At 38.2% G+C, this 7,746-nt stretch overlaps 1 protein-coding gene across 2 annotated transcripts in view; it reads left to right on the top strand.

Moving 5' to 3' along the window:
• The first annotated feature begins 802 nt into the window (after positions 1 to 802).
• The window catches only part of brd4 (bromodomain containing 4), a 93,189-nt gene continuing 86,245 nt past the window's right edge, over positions 803 to 7,746 (top strand). For both annotated transcript variants that reach the window (XM_016275924.1, XM_016275923.1), the window contains exon 1: positions 803 to 928. The gene's annotated coding sequence lies outside the window, so the exon portion shown is untranslated. The remainder of the gene's footprint in view (positions 929 to 7,746) is intronic.

The following is a 7,746-nucleotide window of genomic DNA, read 5'->3' as shown; positions in this document are numbered from 1 at the left end:
TTCTCCTACCATTGCTATGCTGATGACACACAGCTCTATCTCTCATTTCAACCAGATGATCCAACGGTTGCTGCACGGATCTCAGGCTACCGGTTGCGGCTCGAATCAAGTTCAAGACATTGATGCTTGCATATAGGACAGCCACAGGCTCAGCACTCGCCTACTTCCAAACAGGAAGACGTCTCGTGGTACCATCACAGAGAGGCTCAAAATCACTTTCCAGAACATTCTCGTTCACCATTCCTGGCTGGTGGAATGATCTTCCCACCCCTATCCGGAATGCTGAATCCCTGACAATTTTCAAGCGACAGCTGAAAACTCATCTCTTTCGAAGCTACTTGACTTCACCATTAAAAAAAATTATCTCTTATTTATTCCCTCTCTTTCTAGCTTGTACTTATTTGAACAATGTCTAAGAACTTGGTATTACAACCACTTCCTGTGTCTGTTTGCCTCTTTAAGAAGAATCGCTTTATGTAGCTATCCCCCAATTGTAAGTCGCTTTGGATAAAAGCGTCTGCTAAATGACAATGTAAATGTAAATATATAGACAGACAGACAGACAGACAGACAGATATTTTTAAGTTGCTTTACAAACAGTAGATTTTATTTCATGAAATCAAGAAGATATAAATTACTTTTTCAGCGCATATACGCTCTTTATTTAAATCGGACGATTTCATCACGCACTTCTATTGCACTGTTATTTCAGGCGCAGTGTCGCTTAAATAAGAGCGATCGCGCAGCAAACGGAAGAGAGCGATCAGAGCTGAGCTTTTAAGTGATCTTTGGCACGTGCGACAGCAGCGCTCGCGGTCCTCACGTCCTGTGCGTCCTCAGCGCGCATGACGTCACCGACGTCTCGAGCTGTTTGTTCTGGATTGTGGGAGAGAACGAGCCCGCGCGCCCTCACAACAAAATAAAGAAGGTAAACAAACAAGCAGCCTTTACACTTACGCAAAGCGTTTATTTCTTATTAAACGTCCCAGCATGCGCCGCGTCGTTTCGTGCAACGGTCAAGCGCGCTAATCAGCGCTGAAATGATTGTCTGGTGAAAGCGGCCCGTGTGTCGCCGAGTGCTAACGCTAGCAGCTAGGAAAGACAAACTCATTCATGATAACGGGTCAGTTTGGGTATGATTCCGTTCTTGGGCTGGTTGCTTTTGTGTTTTAGCGCCTTATTACCCCGTGTACATCGCGTGTGCGTCAAAGAAAGCGGGTAACGAAGGGCTCCGAGGTTGTTTATTAGCATTAGGCCGTTTGCTGTCCAGTGCTAGCACAGGCTCGCGTCCCTGCTCTGCGTAGCTCGACGCGAAAATCTCACGTTTCTCTGTGCGGGAATGCTGGAGGATTTGACCTACAATTGAATGAGAATAAGCGTGCACTTTACGCTCGGTCAGATTAATTAAGTCGGGTTCATGTGATCTGCGCACGTTTCAAGCGTCTGACATTGACAGATGTGTATTAATCGCGGGCCGTGGTTGTTTCACGCTTTGGGGTGAGACTAGTGTGTGTTTTGATTGCACACACACACACACACACACACACACACACACACACACACAGAGTAATACGTAACGTTACACGACGCCGGACAAATCCGTGTCATACACCGTTAGCATTGATAGCGGGTAACGTTAGAAGGAAATGTGCAGCGCATTCTCCCGCTTTTAATGACTATTACAGTGTCTCAACCGCATTACGTTTCCTTAACAAATGTTTTGAATGCATATGAACTCATTTAATGGGACTGTAATGGTGTTTTAGCGACTTTGCGCACAAGGACTCGTCTGTGCTGCCCACAGTCGCCATTTTGTGTTGCTCCGCCGTCTAACGGAGAAACGCACAACCTTTACCTTTTATTAAAAAAATGTGCGAGAGTCAGTTGTCGTATTTGAGTTTTATCTTTCCGTTTTTTAGTAACATTACTATTCTTTACATTAAAGTGTATTTTGTTGAAAACGGCATCAGTTTGGAGCTCTTGTCAGCAGCGTTATTAGCCTCGCTGTGCTTTCGGTTTGAGCTCCGCGCGAGTCCTGCGATTTGTAGCAGAAATATCAGATATATCTACTTATGGACAGGTTTAGGTGTCCAGCGGATTGAACACATTCAGTAAACACTGTCAGTTTATTCACCTGAAGTTGTGTGCGCAGCAAGTCTTTGTATGTTTAATGTTAGTTATCTGGCAGCATAGCTATGTGATTGACAGCTGTTGAAAGACGGACAGGTTTCCTAGCCTTAAGTGATTTGTTATTTTGTTCAGCGGTGATTTAAGGCGCTTACCAATTTTGCTTATTAAATATATCGTCATGTTGGCCTTCGAGTTGAATTCGTGTTTGGTACAATCGCATTTAGCTTGTGACTGTGAAATTGTATTAAGGCAGGCAAATGGTGTTTATTGTGTTGCAGACAACATTGTGATCGACAGCTTTTCCTGTGTGCTTTGTCTAAGCGTTTCTAGAGGGTTGTTATTAGAGAATTGAAGTGTTACAATAACTTTTAAAACTCAACTCAGGTGAGTACACGAAGTTGTTTCCCATCTTGCTCTGTGTAGGTAGTTTTAAAGCAGTTCTGACAGGATTTTGCTATTTTTCTTTAGGCAGTTTTGGTTGCAAAAAAAAAATTTCTAAACATAACTCCAAGTAAGTTACCTTTTAGTTTATGGCTCCATGGAATGTGTTTTATTTTTACCTAAATTCTTCATTTTATTTACTTATTTATTCATTAATTGGATTCTGTTTTATGATTAATACTAATTTGTCATCAAAAATGGTGTCTAATAAAATAAATGAATACAAATGTGAACAGTTTAGAATCATCTAAGATTTACATCTTAAAATGTAATCAAATGAAAATATAGGCCTAACAATTTACAACAACACATTGCATTTTGCAATGCAGCCCTAGGACAAAGATACAAATGAAATAGTGCTTTTATTTTTATTTTTTTTGTATTCAGATCCAGAATACTAAAGAAATTGAGTAATCAAATGTAAAATAAAACACTTTAGTCCTCCTCGCTGTGTGAATTACATTGAATGCCTGATTCTTCTTAATCTGCTCGTTACGTCAAGAGCAGTGAGTGATTTAACCTAGTCTTTTGATGCTTGATTAAAGATGGAATAAATTCGAAATTGTGAAAACTGAAGGGACTTAAGTAACTTCATCAGCTTTGCTTCTTTTTACTTGTTTTGATGAGTTCAATGTGAAGAATCTAGACATCAAGAGAAAAACTGACAAGTTGAAGTAGCTGTGCATTGTTAAAGATGTAGTTCACCCAAAAATGGAATTATGCTGTAAATGTATTAGCCCTGAGGCCATCCAAAATGTAGATTTTGTTTTATTGGAACAGATTTGGAGAAATTTAGCATTAGTTCACCTACTCAGCAATGGATCCTCTGCAGTGAATGGGTGCCGTCAGAATGAGAGTCCAAACAGCTGATAAAAACATCACAATGATCCACAAGTAATCCACACAAATCCAGTCCATCAGTTACAGTCTTGTTAAGAGTAAAGCTGCGTGTTTGTAAAAAAATAAATCCATAATTTTTAGTCCATGCTTCTGGTTAAAATATCCATAATGCATAATACAAGTCATCTTGTCTGAATCAGGAGAGAAATGTGCACAGATCAAGCACCATTTACAAGTCAGAACAGTTTGTTGTTAGAGGAAAACAGGAATGGACTTTTGTCCGCTGGATTATGGATTGGTATTTTAGTCTGAAGTAATGGCTTAAAGTTAAAATGCCTTAATGGTGGATTTGTTTCTTACACAAACGCAGCTTTTCACTTCACAAGACATTTAATTGGTGGACTGGAGTCGTGTGGATTATTGTGATGTTTTTATCAGCTGTTTGGACTCTCATTCTGACGGCACCCATTCACTGCAGAGGAAATTAGTTCCCATGAAGAACTAATCTCCTCTGCAATTTTCAGCGAATTTCTTTTTTGGGTGAACTTCCTTCAACTATTCCTTTTTTTTTTTTTTGCTTGGTCAAATGTAACATCACCTACAAATGAACAGAATGCATGTAAAACACCTCAACTAAACGCTTACTTCTGCATGTGAATGTCATCTTTATAGAGGACAGAGAACGTCTCTAATATGATAGGTCCAATTAGTGCTGGGCGGGATATACCGGTTCATACCGAATATTATTTTTGTGATATTAATTTTTAAAATACTGCAATACCGGTGTCGCTTAAACAACATTCGGAACGCGACACTGTTTGAAAGGGGTCCCTTTTCACTGTTGCACTGTGGTGAGGAAACAGCTGTATGTGTTACTAAGCGTGAAAGTTCCGAAGCTGTAGAACTAATAGAACGTGATGACACAGAAGAACTCATCCACATTGACCGCCACAAATACCCCCCCCCCCCTGCCATAAGCTCCCGCGTCTCTCACACACACAAGCGCAACTTTAGCACTAGATTTAGCAACTTTTACTGGCTTTTTTCCATAGAATATTCATATTCAAACCTTAGCTATGGTTCAGTTGGAAGATTTCGCCAGTGCTGTCCCGCGAACGTGAGGTCTGACATTCCCGGAGAATTCACCATACATATGTAATTTAAAAAAATTATTAATAAGACTAATCAATAAGAAAAAAAAAAAAGTTTTGGAATCTGACTGCGACTCCCGAAGGATGCGAAGAGTTGGGTGAGACAGATCTTTATAATCCCTCATATAAAAAAAAAAAAAGTTTTTTTTATAAAAATAAACAAAAAAGAAAAAAATATATAGTTTTGGAATCTGACTGCGACTCCCAGAATCGGAATCGAATCGTGAGGTCCGTGTACAACCGCGCATGCGCGAGCTGAAAGTTGAGACAGAGTCAAGTAGGTGGTACTGTGGCTGTCGAGCTCGTCCGTCCGCACTCATCCGCGGTTGAGTATACTTTGAAAGCTGTATGGACGCAGCTGTGCGCGAGACGGAATGGAACGCGTAAAGTGAAGTATACCCGGGCCTTTATGAGCTACTTTTAGCCTTAAGATATTTTGTGAATACGGGCCCTGACTAGGCCTGTCACGATAACAACTTTTTGTTGTGCGATATATTGCCCCAGAAATAATTGCGATAAGCAATATTATTGTCATTTTAAAGACCATAAATGATTTTTCCTTAATCAAAGAAACATCTTAATAGAAAAATGTATTTTTTAGTTTTCTGCATGTTCTCGTGAGTGATATTGTTTCAAATCAAGAAACAGGTTTGTGTTTTGCCTGACTTTAATTCGATATGAATATCCCATATTTCTGCCACAATACCACGGTGCAGTTATTGTTACTACAGTAAATCCCTGGTAAATGTTGGCGATTTGTAGATTGAAAAGCCTTCTGACCATATCGTTGTGCACAGTGTTTCTCCTGTTTGTCAGTGCTGTTTCATCTGGCTTTAAACTAGTGTAAATCACTGAGTCATTTGTGTTGTTGGCTGAATTTCTGCCCATTTCGTTGTACACAGTGTTTCTCCTGTTTGTCAGTGCTGTTTCATCTGGCTTTAAACTAGTGTAAATCACTGAGTCATTTGTGTTGTTGGCTGAATTTAAGCGCTTCACACTGGATCTCACAGCGTTTAGTGGTCGTGTGTAGTGCTGTTTCGTTCCGCTTTTGGTGCATAAACTTTGCATCGAACGTTTATAGAACTCATTATCGTTTTATAGATGAAAATTAGGGATGTGCGATTTGGGGGAAAATATCAAATTGCGATTTTTGTTTTTTTATTTATTTAAAAAAAAATTTTTGGACAGATACTGCGATTTGATTTGAGTTTTTAAATTTGCAAAGTCAAGCTTCAGCTCAATATTGTCAATAATGTGCAGCACAGTATGGGTATCATTACCCCTGCTGAAAAAAACTATAGAAACCATCACAGAAATTCTTATAGTTTCCATTAAACCATTACAAAATTCCTTTTTGTTTTGGGCATTATTCCAATAGGAATTACTGTTGTTATATTGGTTGCCATCTGCCAGATTACATCCCACCAATAGAATCCATCAAATAGACACCACTATAGTTTACATTAAAACCAAACAAATTCCCATTATAACCCTGAAATCCATTACATTTGTTGTTGTGTTTTGGGAGGGGTTCTATTGTTTTTTTTCTTCAGCAAGCAAGATTATAATGGTATAACTAATTTCATAGAAAATATGTTTATTTTTTATAAATAAAGAACTGTATTTTTTAGGTCAATTATTAAAGTATTACATATGTTACATTAAATCCCTGGTAAATGTTGGCGATTTGTAGATTGAAAAGCCTTCTGACCATATCGTTGTGCACAGTGTTTCTCCTGTTTGTCAGTGCTGTTTCATCTGGCTTTAAACTAGTGTAAATCACTGAGTCATTTGTGTTGTTGGCTGAATTTAAGCGCTTCACACTGGATCTCACAGCATTTAGTGGTCGTGTGTAGTGCTGTTTCGTTCCGCTTTTGGTGCATAAACTTTGCATCGAACGTTTATAGAACTCATTATCGTTTTATAGATGAAAATTAGGGATGTGCGATTTGGGGGAAAATATCAAATTGCGATTTTTTTATTTTATTTTTTATTTATTTATTTTTGGACAGATACTGTGATTTGATTTGAGTTTTTAAATTTGCAAAGTCAAGCTTCAGCTCAATATTGTCAATAATGTGCAGCACAGTATGGGTATCATTACCCCTGCTGAAAAAAACTATAGAAACCATCACAGAAATTCTTATAGTTTCCATTAAACCATTACAAAATTCCTTTTTGTTTTGGGCATTATTCCAATAGGAATTACTGTTGTTATATTGGTTGCCATCTGCCAGATTACATCCCACCAATAGAATCCATCAAATAGACACCACTATAGTTTACATTAAAACCAAACAAATTCCCATTATAACCCTGAAATCCATTACATTTGTTGTTGTGTTTTGGGAGAGGTTCTATTGTTTTTTTTCTTCAGCAAGCAAGATTATAATGGTATAACTAATTTCATAGAAAATATGTTTATTTTTTATAAATAAAGAACTGTATTTCTTAGGTCAATTATTAAAGTATTACATATGTTACATTGGCTGATTTATTCATTTTAAGTATTTGGTATTTTAAGAGCAAGTGGAAAATGTGCTGAATGTTTCATTTCATCCAAGTGAAATTAGCAAGCAGTTAGACTGAGTTTACATTTGTTTTAAACGCGGAGCCAGGCGCGAGTCGACACAGGTTGCGCGCGTGCGTCAAGCCTCCTCCATACTGCCAGATGCGCTCGTGAAGACTTGCGAGTGCGAGTATAAACGAGCATTACGAGACAGGCTGTCCATGACACGGGATTCGCGCCGCGTGGGGCAGAGGGGAGCGAGTATGAGAAGCATTCACAGGCACCATTACAAAATTCCTTTTTGTTTTGGGCATTATTCCAATAGGAATTACTGTTGTTATATTGGTTGCCATCTGCCAGATTACATCCCACCAATAGAATCCATCAAATAGACACCACTATAGTTTACATTAAAACCAAACAAATTCCCATTATAACCCTGAAATCCATTACATTTGTTGTTGTGTTTTGGGAGAGGTTCTATTGTTTTTTTTCTTCAGCAAGCAAGATTATAATGGTATAACTAATTTCATAGAAAATATGTTTATTTTTTATAAATAAAGAACTGTATTTCTTAGGTCAATTATTAAAGTATTACATATGTTACATTGGCTGATTTAATCATTTTAAGTATTTGGTATTTTAAGAGCAAGTGGAAAATGTGCTGAATGTTTA

This window comes from Sinocyclocheilus grahami, unplaced genomic scaffold (assembly GCF_001515645.1).
Source record: "Sinocyclocheilus grahami isolate Dianchi unplaced genomic scaffold, SAMN03320097.WGS_v1.1 scaffold97.1, whole genome shotgun sequence".
NCBI lineage: Eukaryota > Metazoa > Chordata > Actinopteri > Cypriniformes > Cyprinidae > Sinocyclocheilus > Sinocyclocheilus grahami.
Note: the sequence above shows the minus strand (reverse complement) of the source record. Positions and strands in the feature narration are given on the sequence as shown.